General features: G+C 38.9%; 1 pseudogene; it reads left to right on the top strand.

Moving 5' to 3' along the window:
* Nucleotides 1-518: 518 nt before the first annotated feature.
* On the top strand, nucleotides 519-15745 carry LOC108976574 (annotated as a pseudogene).
* Nucleotides 15746-17069: the final 1324 nt, after the last annotated feature.

Below are 17069 nucleotides of genomic sequence, written 5' to 3'. Positions count from 1 at the left end.
AAAGGGTTATTTACAGAGTTTTGGTTTTGTTCATCGAGAGAATACTTTACTCCTCAATTGCCTATTCAGTCCGAAGTAGTACCTATTGGCAAGAGATATTCTGCGTGGGATTTCGAGGATGTCATTGTTGTTGGTGTTGATTCTAGTTCCAAGATAAACGAAATAATCTACGACTTTGAAGTTATGACTTGGTGTGAGGATCCACGAAGTTAGACCTATTAAAGGTCTAGGGGCGGTTATTCGTACTCCCTCTGTTCTAGAGAGGGAAATAGTGGCGAATAATAAGAAATTCGAGAAGGTGGGGTTGGACGTCTCTGTCAATCGGAAGTTGGGTCGTCGGGTTGTGGTCCAGGGGGTCCATACGGAGATCCCCCATTTAAAATTCATGGAAGAGCTACTCCGGCTGAACCTCCAGGATTTCAGCCCGGCGTCCCAGGGGTCGGAAGTAAGGGGTCAGTCGTCCCTGGAGGGTTAAAACTGAAAATAGCACCAATGTCATCCTTTAGGGTACGGACAAGATGGTGTCCGCCCTCCTGGAGGCAGGTAGGTGCTACATAAAGTGGTTCTCCTTCCGGATAGCCCCGTCGCTGGCTGCTTCCGTTGCATGGTGTTTGATCACAGAGTGGCTGAATATAGGGCCAGAGTAGATGTCTGCCGGAGGTGCTTTATCAAATATTCCTTACCACTGTTGGGAGGAAATAATTGACAGTCAAATCTTGTTCCTTGAGAACTATTTCAGTCTATGAGAAGTATTTCATTCTACGAGATCTATTTTAGTCTGATTTTATTTAGAATATTCACGTGTTTATATAAAATTTTAAGAACTAACTTAACTACCTTAATTTATAATATGTGTATGTGTGCATGTTTATATGTATGTAGCGCATTGTTTATGCTACATCGTATGGGGTTGTTTTTCAAGTGCACATGCACATTTGTATTCAATTGCTCATCTTAGGTCAATATGTTATCTTAAGCCCTACAAGAAACTGCTGATTGTTTCACTAATACACGCATTTGTGTCAGATCTGACGAAAAAATGACACTCAAATGACTGTCAATGCTTATGTTAAAAAGAGAAACCTATGAATGATATTGCTTATATATTTAAGAATGAAATAGCTTAATTATTCAACACTGTCATCATTGACAGTAAAATTAAATTTAAAATGACTGTCAATGTTGATTTTTTTTAAAATAAACACTTTTCAACACTAAACATCGTTTATCAACACTGATCTGTATGCAGAAAAGCAACCCTGTAAAAAGAGATACATACAATTCCATATATGTACGTTTATAAAATGTTGCGCAAAAAAATGTTTACTGTTATTCTTGCCACAAACGAGAAGTGTTGCGCGTTAATTCAGTGAATTCTAAATCGAATTATTATATTTCGTGCGTTGTTTAAGTGATATATGTTTTGTGATTCTACAGTTTACTATATTATCAAGATTCTGCTTAAATGATTTTAATAACATAAATTTAATACAAATTTTAATTTTACATGAGTTCTACAAGCAATATGTTTGGCGAATCAGTCTTTGAAAGCCAAGAAGAAAATGGTAAGAAAACAGAAATATAAGGCAGTCGTATTCCATTAATAATATTTAAATATCTATTTCAGATCATTAGATATTGATCCCAAGGAAGTTATATATTATAAAAGACAACGTATCAACAACCTCAACCCCTTCACAAGATAAGGAGAATGTACCAACTCAAGAATTAAATACGATGGCCATTCTAAACGAAATTCTGGGAAAGCAGAGAGAAATATTGGATAAGATACATTTAGAATCAAATGTAAGTAAATATTCTATAAGTTTTACAATTTAGATATTAATGCGGCTCTTTTTTAAAATACATAGCAACAGATATTATTCGATACATTAGGTTCACTAAATAATGGACAAGTGTTGATAACAGGGAATCAGAAACAAATTACGGACAAATTAGAAACATTGGAACAAAAAGTAAATATTTATATATAAAGATATAATCACAAATAAAATAATATATTTGTGTTTTCACAGCCTATTGATAGATCGGAAATGCTAGCACAGAGTTCCCTGATTCCCTGGTTCCCTGAAAAATTGAGCGATCGGTGTGCCTCATGACCGGAGAGGAAAAAGACGAGGCTCTCGACCAGGTAGCAAGCCTTTCACCTATTCAAAACTTTGAGGGATGTTCTATGGTATCTATGGTAAAAAAGATTATTTATAATATCAACATCTTAAAAATTACTATTTACATTTATATATTATTATTTTACAGATCAGTTATGTCCACAAACTTAAAGGGACATCGGACAATATTGAAAACTCTTTTAATATATATTTGCAGACAGCCTACTGGAAGAGGAGAAAAACAAGCATTATGTAAGCTAAAAATCTTCGAAGAAGTTTTAAGAGGTAAATAAGTTTAATTTAAAAGCAATAGAAAACTATTTTTAATTAATTTCAATTTTATAGTCGTTTACAAGCCACAAGGATCTTTCAATTTRGAAAAGAGTATACGGAGGTCTATTGAACGGGGTCACCACCGAAATAACCAAAAAAAATATATTGATAGGAAAAGAAACAATTAATAAAATTTTTCAATAATTTTATTTTATTTTATTACCATTATGATTTTGAAACATGAATTATTGTGATTTGAAATATGAATTATTATGATTTAATATATTATAATGTAAAATAGATTTAAAAAGAAATTTTATAAGATATCGAATTTAATTATGATGTAATTAATTATACAGAGTTATATTAATTTTTTACAACATTTTTGACATAAATGTTATTTTAATATTCAGATTATAAATGAATAACGATAAAACTAAAACTAAACAAATAAGTAAAAGTTTCATCATTGAAAGATTTACAGTCATAAATGACAAATTGCAGCTATGTTAGCTTTTCAGTCATTATTGACAATTTTTAGCTTTGACAGATTTGTGGTCAGCAATGAACCAAGAAAAAGCATGAGAGTAAGYAGTAGAGATATATACTGATTTAATTCCGAATACCAGTGTGTTAAAGAGAGATGCAAGCTCACATGCATGCGTTTGTTTACATCAGTTTTTTCACTAGGCCCTTAAGAAAATGATAGAAACTTTGTTCTGCGCGCTGACTGCATTTCTTTCAGCTTTGGCAGTCAAATATACGTTCAGCTGACTGTCAGTGTTCTTGTTGGAAGTAAATATGTTTGCTTGTTAATTGATGAGTGCATACGGTTTGCATATAAATGCATACGTGCCTCATATAAATATATGTATCTTTATGCGTTTATTTTTGTATTTGCTTTGTACTGCCTCAGAATTGGCGAATATAAGCCTGTTCAATATATTTGAACATATTGCGGAGGGAAAAAGTAATTATTCAAAATTAGTGGACGTGTATGTGCTTTTAAAGTAGTTTGTAATTACACAGTGTCATATCTTATCTAATATGTTGAATATTCTTAAGTATAATAAAATTAAATATATTGATACGTACTGAATGTCCTTTGGTATCAACATACATGTTAATTTTTGAACAGTAGGTATACAAGGGGAGTTCGATAGGATGATTGTCGCTAGTTTATATTGTAAGTATAGCGAGCCCCTACCTGGGCTACATGGATAAGCTACTACTATTTGCGAGTAGTAGCCCATTTATCCTAGGGCTGGATGTGAATGGCTCGCCCTCGATGTGGTTGAGTAAGGTATCCCGGCATCCGTCTGGATACTAAAGCCACAGTCAAGGCGAGGCAATAAGCGAATGGGTGGTGGCTAATAGCCTCCACATTTTAAATAAGCCGAGCGAATGGTATACGTTCGAAGGGCCTGGGGGGGTGCGCGACATTGACGTGACGCTTATGAATGAGGCAGCAAGTAGGGCTTCAGCGTTAGATGGGAGGTTAAGGGGATTGAGTGATCATAATTTGATTCAAATTATATGGACTCTCGGTTAAGGATGTGGTGTTGGGAATACCGTTTAGGGCTTTTGAAGAGTTAGGGGTGGACGAACAAATGGCGGTAGTTTGAGGGGTTAATGATAGGGTTTTTTGTAGGTATGAGTGTTCTAGAGTTAGCAAAATTAAGTAGTGGATCCGTGAGTTAACCTTGAAGAGGAGGACTATCAGGCGATTGGGGCGAAAGTTTCAACGCGCCCGACGGTCCAATTCTCAGAGGCTCTCCCAGCTTAAATATGAATTTAGTTATGCGGATAGGGAGTATAAGAAGATGATAGTGAAATTTAAAGAGAAAGATTGGAGGAGTTTTGTCAGAGAGAATAGAACGACCCCTGGGGTCAGATCTATAGGATCTTCCGGGGTCGTAGGAGGGAGGATGTCACCTCTTCTCGCGTCGGTGAGACTCTGTTATCGTCGTGGAGAGAGTGTGCGGGGGTTCTGTTAGGTGTGTTCTTTCCTAGGTCGGAGGTGCAGGTACCTCAAGTACAAGAGGTGCCTGTCCCTCCATTAGATGATGGGGAGTTGGAGTACGCCTTTCGCCTGGTTAGGTCTAAACGGTCCTCAGGTTTTGATGGTTTGAAGGGAGAGATTTGTAAAAGCTTAAGGAAGTTCATTCCGGACAGGACAGGAAGCCTCTCTTGTTGACATGAATGGGAGTGTGAAGATTGGAGTAGTTCGCGGCTGCCCGCAGGGTTCCATCTGTGGTCCATATATTATATTTGGAATCTTATAATGGACACTGTGCTTGACTATGCGTGAAAGGATGTGTTTTACTCCACACTTGACGAATCTCAAGGAGCGCCTGCAGGCAGCCGTAGGCAAAATACGCCGCATTTTTAGGAGCGATTGGGGCCTCAGACGTCGTACTTTCCGCACCATATATCGTGGCTTTTTGTGGCCTGTGCCATATATGGAGCCCATGTATGCTGGGAGGCAGCCACGACTGTCTGGGGGTTTCAAAAACTTCTCTCAATTCAGCGTTATATGATGCTTGCTTGTTTGCCTGTATGTCGCACCGTCTCAACGGATGCGATGCAGGTTTTACTAGGTGCACCCCCTCTTGACCTGATTGTCATACATACAGCGTGCTTTTGCATTCAGGTTAAGAAGGGGCTTGATTGTGTCAAAGCACCTGCGATGTCCAAGAAAGCGCACAGCATCACCTCCCCACTATCCAGTGAACTCTCTATCTCAGAAGTTAGCTGGTACAGAGACGTACTAGTAGATCTGCCCGCTCTGTAAGCATGCTAAGTAAATTCTATTCGAATTTAATATTCGACTCGAATTTGTTTTAGCATTCTGTAAAAAAGTCCAATTAAGTTTATAAATATGCGAAAGTTGTACCACCCTGTGCCAGTATTTTCGAATGCTAAATGTCAAAATAAAATGAAATAAGTTTAAATTTGTTCGAAAAATATGAATTCCGTTGCATTGTGGATGGAGGACGAGGAAATTATTCAGGAAAGGATTATGAGAAGATATATAAGAAATGAATTTAATATTATGGAATAATCGCAAAAAAGGTAATTTGTTATGTACATAAGTATGTATTATGTTCGGTTATAAACTGTTTTTGCATTTGGGATTATAGCTTCATACAAAACTTCAGACTATCTAAAGAAAACTTTGATTATGTCTTAAGAGGCATAACTGAAGAACTAACGGTACCTATAAGATCCACGGCAATAAATCCAGCTATAAAACTTGCTGTTACTTTAAAATGCCTTGGTGAAGGCGGCAATCAACATCAAATAGGGCAAGGTTCGCAGGGTTGGCACAGTCAATTACATCTAAAGGTATTGCAGAAGTGTTCAATGCTATTGAAGAAACAATGTGTCCGAAACATATAAAATTTTAAATGAGCTCACAAGAAAAACGTAAAGCTAAGAGTTTTTTTTTTATTCAAAATTTGGATTACCAGAAATAATAGGTGCTGTTGATGGAACTCATATCCAGATGGTTAGCCCTGTAAAAGATGAACATCTCTTTTTTAATCGAAAGCTAAAGCATAGCGTCAATGCTATGGTGGTAAGTTTATATTACGACGTTTTATTCAGACTTATTTATTATACTTTATAATTAGATTTGTGACCATAATATGTATATAAGAGCTGTAAATGGAGTTTACGGTGGAGCAGCGCATGATACTCACGTATGCAGCCTTTCAAACGAAGGACAATACATGCTATCCAAATACCAAAATGGAGATAAATCTTCATGGTTAATTGGTCGGTGATTTTATTCAAACCGCTTGTACTTGTATTTATAAATAGTCTAACGTTTACTAATTATTCATTATCTATCCTATTTAAGGTGATTCTGGATACCCATTAGAGCCATGGCTCCTTACGCCTTACCGCAATGCAGAAGAAAATTCACTTGAAAGTTTGTACAATGAAAAATTTACAAAAGCAAGATCAATAATCGAGTGTGTATTTGGAATTTTAAAAAGTCGTTTTCGATGCCTGCTTGCTGGAAGAGAGCTTCACTATGCACCAAAAAAAGTTGTTAAAATTTTGAACGTTTGTTGTGCCCTTCATAACATTTGCCTCATATACAACGTTGAAGCACCAACAGTAATTGAAATTAATGAAGAACGATCTAATTTGGCTTTACCTAACGTAGATCAAAACGAGTTTTCACGAATTGCGCAAACAATACGAGACCGAATTAAAATAAGCTTGCGTTCGTAATTTAAATAAAGTAACTAAAAAGCAATCCATTTATTTCTTTCAATTATTCATTCATTTCAATAAGTAAAATTACCGGGTATTAACATTTAACATTTGTTCCTTGATTTTAAGTTTTGCAATTCTTATATTGTTCCTCTCCCTGTCGCTTTTAATTTTGTACTGATGCTTTAACTTTGCAAACTTTAGTTTTTGTCTTTCTAGTTCTATTTTTTCTTCATTTTATTCAACAAGTTTTTTATTAAACTCAACTAAATATTTTAAATTGTCATTCACGTCTTTTAAAATCTTGGTACAATCATTGTGAAACTTTATTTGCCCGTCTACTTGCATTTTCAAGAGATTGTTTTTAGTTCCGGTACGTGACCGCACAGGGCTACATTTGGGTGACGCATGTAACGTATAATAGCAAAATAATTTTCTTCACACAGAAATTTACCTTTTTCCACGAAGGCATGTCCCTTATGGGTTGTCCACCTCCATTTAATTTTTCACTCAACCGCTCCCACAAATGTTTACTTGTTTGTTTAGCGTCCGCACATTTTATGTAGCCTTTGGCCAAGTTTGGMTGTGATTCCATAAACTCCACCATTGTATCAAATTGGCTTTGTTTAGTGTGCTGACTGTTGCTAACCGAGTCCCTATTAAAAATAATATTTTTTTTAATTTATCTATAGTGTAATATGTAATAAAACTTATTAAAATACTTACATTTTTCAAAACGTCTTTATTCTACAACTCATAAGCTAACGAATATTTTATACGAAACTCGAATACATTTAACAATTAAATTCGAATTACATAGTTCCAAATTTTCTTAATTTGGATTCACTATTCGAAATAAGGATTGAAAATGCGAAACTAGAGTTACCGAATACAAAAAATTCGAATTCGAGAAAATTCATTTTCGAATCGAGTTACAGAATAGGCCCCCTGAGCCGCATGCAGGGTTGCCCTCTTCAGCGCTTTTGACTTTACTTCATGGTCTACGGTCTTCTGCATGTTTTTTAGTAGGAAAGACGTTAAACTGATTGGCCTGAAGTATTTTTGCAATGAATAGTCTTTCCTTTCTAATTTGTGTTTGAAGATCACCCTAGCTGTCCTCAATATTTAAGGGATGTACGCCATTGCGAGACTCTCTCTCAGCAGCCGAATCAGGTGTGACAGAAGGAACTGCTCCCCTTCCTGTTACAGCGCAAGAAAGATGCCATCCACTCCCGGAGACTTGAATTTCTCAAACTAGGCCATTGCCCACTTGAAGAGTCCGCCGTATATAGTTGCTTAGCGATTATCCAATCATCGCGGGATGGCCTGTGTTCGATCACGGATTGACATTGCTCTTCCCGAATAGTCTCCGGGAAGTGCGCACGCCGAAGTTCGGTAGCTCTGTCTTCTGCGCTGGTCGTAAACGTACCGTCACCTCTTCTGATTTCTATTACTGCGTCAGTCGTGCCTCTCGCCAGAGTCTTATGCAGCCGAGCCGCTTCTGGTGTAGAAGTGACATTTTCGCAGAATCTCCTGAAGCTTGCCTGCTTTGCAGACCTAATCTCCTTAATATATAAGGTGAGGAAGCTCCTGTATTCTCCCCAGCCTCCGTACTATCCCGTTTATGCGATTCTGTGGACACTTTTAGGGGGCAACTGCCATGATAAGCGCTAATAATAGACCCGTTCAGCGCAGATAGCCTACTCTCCATTCTTGGGCCTGAAACGCTATTGGCAGGGGAGAGTTTTCTGACCGCTACTTTTAGCGTGAACCTTACACTCCTGTGGTCTGACAAGGAGGGCTCCGTTGAAACTCTACATTGTGAGACCAATACGTTCGCAGGCTCATTGTTCAAGGAGATGTCCAGCACCTCTCTTCTGCTTATAGTTATGAATGTTGGTTCACATCCCACATTGCCTATCGCTAAGTTATTAAGTAATAAGTACTCTAAAAGAGAATCAGTTCTTGCGTTGCAGTTTGTACTGAACCATTCCAAGTGGTGGGCGTTCGCGTAGCAGCCAGTGATTAAATTAAGTCTGAACCTTCTGCAGTACTCCACCAGTCTTTCCACCACATCCAGGGGTACCGTAGATGCCTCCCCTGGAAAATAGGCCGATGCCAAAATGAAGTATTTTTCTTCGAAATCCTTGGCATGCACTGCCGCCTCCTGCGCCATTAACTCTGAAATGCAGAAAAATTCGATATTATTTCTGACCAATATGCAAGTTCTAGGTCTCTCGCTAGAGAGATCCCATCCTACCTAATTAAACTCTGTCTTAAGGCCTTTAACCTCTCCTCTATAGATTCAAGGCTCCTGGGTCAGCTTCATTCATCCGCTGTGAACCTGCACGTTATGACAGCTGAAGCCGCCGCCGCGTGACGCGAGTTCACCCATGCAACTTGCGTGTTGACGGCCACTATAATAGTCGTTCGATGAGGGGCAGACCCTCATCCCCTCCGTCAATTCCGCTGCCATCCAGTGGGTCTCCTAGCCAATCGAGGAGTTCCTGCGTGGAGGGTACCTCTGCTCTCTGGCCACAGGAACTATCATCAGGGATGTCGGAGGTCGCAGCAGGTGTAGCCTCTCCAGCCCTGCTCTCGCTAGGTTGATTCGCAACCTCATTCACCTGCATTCTTTCCATCTCCGGGGCTGGAACAGTCACTGCCTGTTTTGCGATAATCCTGCTTTGTTGAGTAGCACGCCTTGTCAGCTTCCTTGCTCCCGGTAGCTTTGGGAAGAAGCAGCCAGTTGGTGGACGTCGCGTCCTTAAAGCCCACCTGTAGCATGCCTCCTTTAAACTCCACACCAAGGAAGGACGCCGCGTATTCATTCCCTCTGAATACGTCTTCCATAAGGTGGTCCTAGAACATGATAAGCTCGTCCGATTCCAGCGACTCCGCTGGGTAGTTCTGAGGCAGTACAGCCATGCGGATGCCTTTAACAGCATCAGCCATGCTGCCCCTCGTCCTTTTGGATCGGGGGGGGCGTTATCTGCCCGCCCTTCCGCTTCGCGGTTTGAGCATAGGTGGCCGAGGGCGCTGCCCTTCCATCACCTCGCATTGTGGTCAAGGTTGCACGGCCCGGGCCACAGTCGCTAGTCCCGCTGCCTTGCACGCGAGCTGACACGGTCATGAGACGCTTCATTGCCGAGGATGGAACAGTGTATCCTCGACTCTGTTCCTGCCCTTGGCCATAGGCTCCGCTTCCTCGGGACTCTTCCCATCCCGCAGGTTTCGCAAGTACCATGTCAGGCTGGCACCGCTCATACCCTTCCTGCGAGGGTTATCGCACCCGCCGGGTTTACCAGCTGCTGCTCTCTGCCGATGCGACTCCCCGAGTCCAAGCCGCTTATCCTTCTTAGGGGGGTCTTGGCGGCGCTCATAGCTTCCTCAGCGGCTATAGTCACTTTCGCTCGGCGAGCGCCGCTAAATAAGGGCATGTCGTCGTCATTCACATTGGCATGTTCCTCAAACAACGGCCGCTCCTTAGGTGAGAGAGCGTCAAGGAAACTAAACTTCCGGTTGGTGCTTGTCAGCACCACCCACACCGGTTGGTGGGTGCCGAGTATGCCTTGCGCCTAAGCCCATATATAACACATAGGTAACCTATTCTCTAACAAAATTATTTGTTAGCTTTAACAGACTGTGAATAGTTTGATAGTTTAATATATGTAAATGTATAATTTTGTTAACCAATACATAACGAAAGAAGTATGCATATAAGGGTACCTTAGAACAAGACTATTGGTAAGAGCGAGAAAACCATTGAACATCGAAATACAGCCCTATTCTAATGCCCTCACACTGTGAATAGTTTGATAGTATAATATATGTAAATGTATAATTTTGTTAACCAATACATAACAAAAGAAGTATGCATATAAGGGTACCTTAGAACAAGACTATTGGTAAGAGCGAGAAAACCATTGAACATCGAAATACAGCCCTATTCTAATGCCTCACAAAAATCACAACTTCCACTATTGTGAGGTTTTCGTATGCTGAGGTGATTTCAAAAGCACAAATAGTCGCAATTTCCTCACAAATTTACGACGTCTGGAAGCAAACCTCACAATGTAAAAACGGTTGCATTCGTTATAATAGTTTTAATGTTTTTTAAGATATTTAAATTATTTTATTCAATGAAATGGAGGAACTAGTTATCTATTATAATATAAGTATTTATCTATTACAATAAATGTGTAACTACGGTCTTTGTTCATTTTACTTCCTTCTGAGTATGTCATATACAAAGTGATTTAATGTTATGCTGCAGCCTGAGCTGTTCTTTTATATTTTAAAACCCTAAAATTAATTAAATTATTAGATACGTATGCACCAAAGTTAACAGATTTTTACTTACATTTTTTTGTTATTAATGTTAATGCTTTTTTACATTCTTTGTGTGACTTTGTATATTTTTCTACAAAGCATTTCTCATTATTTATTCTCGCATGAATTCAGTCCTTTTACATATATTTTTGCCAGAGAACGTGCTCAATTCTGCTAAATAGCAGCGTAAATGGTGAATTCCCTACTATAAATCTATCAGCTCTGTTAACCGCGCAATCGAACATCATACAGATTTTGATTTGCACCTTCTCTATACTTTACGTTCTCTGACTCAACCGACTTAAGTAGGTTAAAAATCGTATACCAACGAGTTGGACAGTAGCTTTTTAGGGTTGTTGTCAATGTCGTGTTTTGACCAGATTTTTTTAAAATACTTAACAAGCTTGTTGCAACGGTTAACTAGATGCAGCAATTCGGATACCTCATTTACAACTTCGCCAATCACTTTGTGCACCAAGTGGTTTACACAGTGTAATGTGCCCAGTTCGTTGAAAGCGGCTTTCATATTGGCGCCTCGGCCAGTAACAATGATTGGATTGTCCATCAGCAAATCACATCCAAAGTCACGCAAAATTCTGTTAAATTTGTTTTTAATTTCATTGCCTAAGAAATATTGATATAAAATATAGATTCCAATATAACCAATAACATGTTATAATTCTTAACAGTACATGAGGCTCTACCCATTGATTCTACTGCTAGCAGGAGGTTTTTAAGTGTGCCTTCTGTGACCATCCACTCAGTTGCTAGTTTGATGCATTTCTTTTTTGTTTCAATATCAACATCAACGGCAGGAAGACTGTTATTGGCCATTATGTAGCACTTGTGTTTGACCAAATTAGATGTGCTTTTGTCTAATTTATACACATTTTTACAAGTGTTGCACACTACTGCATTAGTCGTTTCTATGCCGTTTTTATCAAGTACTCGGAAAAAGGTCTCCAACATTTTGCTTCGACCACGTGAAACGGTGGGCTTAAGCTCACCAGCTAATAATTTTGATTTTATAATCGCAGCGTACTCCTTAAATGGAAGCTCATTTGATCTGTCCAACGGTATAGTCTGATTTCAAAGAATTTAGTTTCAATATATATAATAATTAACATTCACATATGTATGTACATACATAAAATGGACAATAACTGTTTTTGCCTGGGGCACGGGCACTATATTGCCACAAATATACAAAAGACAATCACAAACATGTAAAACAACAATTATTTCTAGTTGCAAAATAGATTTCATTTTATTGAAACAAAATCTTACATTTTCTTGTGCGTTCATTGCATGTTTATGGACGTATTGAATAATACTGAACTCATCTGCACATTTGTATAATAGCACAGGCACGCTGTCCTTATAATTTCGCTTAAGGGGTTAGGTGGGTTTCAGAGGTACAAAGAAAAAGTCTTTTTACGATTTTATTTGAAAAATATAATATGTTATATCAAAGGTATATATTAGAACAATATCTCCTGAAATTTCGATAGAAAAATGTTGAAAAATCAAAAAAGTGATCTCACCGTGGACAGCATAACTTATTATTGGTTAATATAAAATTAAAAAACTAAGCATGTTCTGTTAGTACGTATATAAATCTCGTTTTTGAACGTAGGAAATAAAAAATATTAAAATTGTCCTTCTTTTCTCGGACTTTGAACCAAAAATCTCATTTTTGGTACAATTTTCGGCATTTTTTGGTCAGAAAAATAAGTTGTAATGAAACAAGAAGAAACCCTTCGTTCAATAACTAGATAATAATATTTCAAAAACGTGTACACAGTACGAACTAAATCGGTCGATGACTTTTCGAGAAATCGTGTCCACCGACTTCAAAAGCACAGTAAACGCGTTTAAAGACAGGGCTAAGTGCAGCTAGCTTTGAGTGCACAAGTTCTCAAGGTTGTATCTCCGAAATTATTACTCAGATCAACTTTAAAATTTAGGACTATATTGTAGAGGTATTGTAGAATTTAATAAAGCAAACAAAAAAAATCGAATTTTTTAAATTTTCAGATCCACCTTATTTAAAAAAAGACAAATGTAGTACTCACTCACGAAGAGTACAACCATATACTGTTCTCACTATAAGTGAGATAATGCTGTGCTACCTACTCCTACCCGAAGAGGTATACTGTATAACAAAGAATGGGTGCAGTAGTTTTAAGAACACTATACTACTGTACAGGTCTGTTAAGCAAGATTTGGGTACATTCATGCAGGAGTCTAATTTGAAACAAGTGAACTATGTAAAACATTATGCCGACACTTGAAAAATTGTTATTCATTACATAATGAGAATAATACTTGTATGGTGGTTCTGAATTAATGTGCTGTTAAGTTCGGACTTTGTTTTTTTAAACGAGTATAAACAAGATAAATAATACAATATATTATCTGGATATTTCAGCCCGTGGTGCTGCATCAAAAGCCGCAAGCCAAGTAGCGGCTGGGTCCAATGGCAAAGTATGTTTACTTTTGAGATTGCATAATTCAATATGTAGATGTTAATATTGATTACATAATACAATAGATTGTAGCTGTAATTGGTGCCGTCGTTGATGTCCAGTATGACGATGACTTGCCTCCAATCTTAAATGCTTTGGAGGTGGAAAATCGTGCTCCACGNCTGGATATTGTAGCAGGCTAAACTCCTACCTATCGAGAATAGACCCTGACATACCCAACGAATGTCCTGCATGCAACGAGTCTCCGCATGACACTGGCCACMTCTTTGCATGCCCAACCAACCCCACCCATCTAACACCCTTTTCCCTTTGGTCCGACCCCGTCGAAACAGCACGTTTMCTGGGCCTCCCGTTAGATGACATCGGCGACAACACTGATAACCCTCACCATCCCAACGGGGACTGATAATCGTTATAACAACAACAACAACATGAACGTGGTCCCATCCCAACCAAAAAGACTGCCCCTATTCACGCTGAAGCTCCAGAATTCGTGGACATGTCGGTCGAACAAAAAATTCTGGTAACTGGAATTAAAGTGGTCGATTTGTTAGCCCCTTATGCCAAGGGTGGTAAAATTGGATTGTTCGGGGGCGCCGGTGTCGGTAAAACCGTATTGATTATGGAACTTATTAATAATGTGGCAAAAGCTCATGGTGGTTATTCTGTGTTTGCCGGAGTAGACGAATGCACTCGCGAAGGAAATGATTTGTATAATGAAATGATTGAGTCTGGTGTAATTTCGATGAAGGATAAGACATCGAATGTCACTTTGGTGTACGGCCAAATGAATGAACCCCCAGGTGCTCGTGCCCGCGTTGCATTAACTGGATTAACTGTTGCCGAGTACTTCCGCGATCAGGAAGGTCAAGATGTGCTGCTTTTCATTGACAACATTTTCCGCTTTACCCAAGCTGGTTCAGAAGTATCTGCCTTGTTGGGTCGTATTCCATCTGCTGTGGGTTACAAACCAACACTAGCCATAGATATGGGTTCTATGCAAGAACGAATTACAACTACAAAGAAAGGTTCCATCACCTCAGTGCAAGCCATTTATGTGCCAGCTGATGATTTGACTGATCCTGCTCCAGCAAAAACATTTGCTCATTTGGATGCTACAACTGTATTATCGCGTGCCATTGCAGAATTGGGCATTTATCCCGCTGTGGATCCCTTGGATTCCACATCCCGTATCATGGATCCCAACATCATTGGTCAAGAGCATTATAACGTANATTGTAGCTGTAATTGGTGCCGTCGTTGATGTCCAGTATGACGATGACTTGCCTCCAATCTTAAATGCTTTGGAGGTGGAAAATCGTGCTCCACGCCTGGTGTCGGTAAAACCGTATTGATTATGGAACTTATTAATAATGTGGCAAAAGCTCATGGTGGTTATTCTGTGTTTGCCGGAGTAGGCGAACGCACTCGCGAAGGAAATGATTTGTATAATGAAATGATTGAGTCTGGTCTAATTTCGTTGAAGGATAAGACATCGAAGGTCGCTTTGGTGTACGGCCAAATGAATGAACACCCAGGTGCTCGTGCCCGCGTTCCATTAACTGGATTGACTGTTGCCGAGTACTTCCGCGATCAGGAAGGTCAAGATGTGCTGCTTTTCATTGACAACATTTTCCGCTTCACCCAAGCTGGTTCAGAAGTATCTGCCTTGTTGGGTCGTATTCCATCTGCTGTGGGTTACCAACCAACACTAGCCACAGATATGGGTTCTATGCAAGAACGTATTACAACTACAAAGAAAGGTTCCATCACCTCAGTGCAGGCCATTTATGTGCCAGCTGATGTTTTGACTGATCCTGCTCCAGCAACAACATTTGCTCATTTGGATGCTACAATTATCGCGTGCCATTGCAGAATTGGGCATTTATCCCGCTGTGGATCCCTTGGATTCCACATCCCGTATCATGGATCCCAACATCATTGGTCAAGAGCATTATAACGTATGTAGCGCGTGGTGTCCAGAAAATTTTGCAGGATTACAAGTCCCTGCAAGATATTATTGCTATTTTAGGAATGGACGAGTTGTCTGAAGAAGATAAACTTACAGTTGCTCGCGCATGTAAGATTCAACGTTTCCTATCTCAACCATTCCAGGTCGCTGAAGTGTTCACTGGTCACGCTGGCAAACTAGTCCCATTKGAAGAAACTATCAAGGGATTCAATCAAATTTTGTCAGGTGAGTACGACCATCTTCCTGAAGTCGCTTTCTATATGGTTGGACTAATCGAAGAGGTCGTGCAAAAAGCGGAACGCTTAGCTAAAGATGCTGTCTAAATTAGAATTATGTCTAGATACTCATTACCTTTAATAAAATAATTAAAATTATCGTTTTTTATTTAATTAAAGAGACAATATTATTTACAATTTGAATGTGGGGTTCCATATAATGTTATTACTGTTATTATATTTTTATATCTAATTGCCCTTTGGGTGTAGCATATATTTGGTATGTCAGGATCAATTCTATCGGTGGGTTGTCAGATGTGTAGGGCAACTCGAGCTCGTCGTCTGCAATGGTAGTTGGTTTGATTAAAAGTACGCCATTCACTRAGAGGRAGTCTGTAAAGATGTAAATRCCTGCACTATGAATRGCGGTCAGTGCATGCCTAAAATTTGTTGCATACGAAGTCTGCGTCTTATGTCGTCAACATGGCTAAGGAAAGACCTTAATGTTCCTTGTAAGCGGCTCCGCTTGGAGCAGGCTACTGCAGAATGGTTTCTATGAAAACACCTCAATTCTGCATTTGTATACTGGAAAGAATGGAATGGAATTAAAAATTGTTTTCAATGACCAAAAGTTTATTAGCTTAGATGCACCATGTGGAGGCGAACTTGCTCTACATTCGACACGTAATTATCGGTGGTGCTTAAGCGAATTTGTTTTTTAAATATTTAAAGAAGGCGGCTCTACGTCTATTTTTGCAAGTTTTTTCGCCCACAGGTGTGCTTTGCTACTGCCATGCCTTGTGCCAAATCACAGTTTTCTAACTTAATTTTGTGTTTCGCTATGACATTTACTGGTTTTTGTTTAATTCCGATTATGCCATTTCGGAAGTCGCAATTAATTTTTTGCCAAGGAACACGAAAAAAACCTGGATATTCAAAGATATTAGATTTAAAAAACGTATTGTAACACCTAAATGCGTCTTTATTCATTTGATAAATTTTATCTCTTAAAATCTTCCTTTAATTCGGAACTTAAAGCTTTAATAGGATTGCTTCCAAATATAGTAATTTGAAAGTTTTGCCACATTAGTAAACAGCTGGTTCCAATATTGGTTTTGCGGATGATCGAAAGACGAAAATCCAATCAGGGGTCGAATCCTTATATCCGTGCACGGATCGGCAAACATACGAAAGAAAATTACGTGATACGTCAATCATATGCGGTCAAGAATGATAGAAACAAAGATTGCGCAATGACGAGTTCAAATATCGTACGTTCTGCTCATCTACGTCACGGTTGAGCAACGTACAATGAGCTGATTTTCAGTTTTATGTTATACTCTCGCAACAAAGTTGCTAAAGAGAGTATTATAGTTTTGTTCACATAACGGTTGTTTGTAAGTCCTAAAACTAAAAGAGGCAGATAAATAGT

This window comes from Bactrocera latifrons, unplaced genomic scaffold (genome assembly GCF_001853355.1).
Source record: "Bactrocera latifrons isolate USDA-ARS-PBARC rearing strain unplaced genomic scaffold, ASM185335v1 scaffold_780, whole genome shotgun sequence".
NCBI classification, from domain to species: domain Eukaryota; kingdom Metazoa; phylum Arthropoda; class Insecta; order Diptera; family Tephritidae; genus Bactrocera; species Bactrocera latifrons.
The sequence above is the reverse complement of the archived record's forward strand: the minus strand, read 5'-3'. Positions and strand labels throughout refer to the sequence as shown.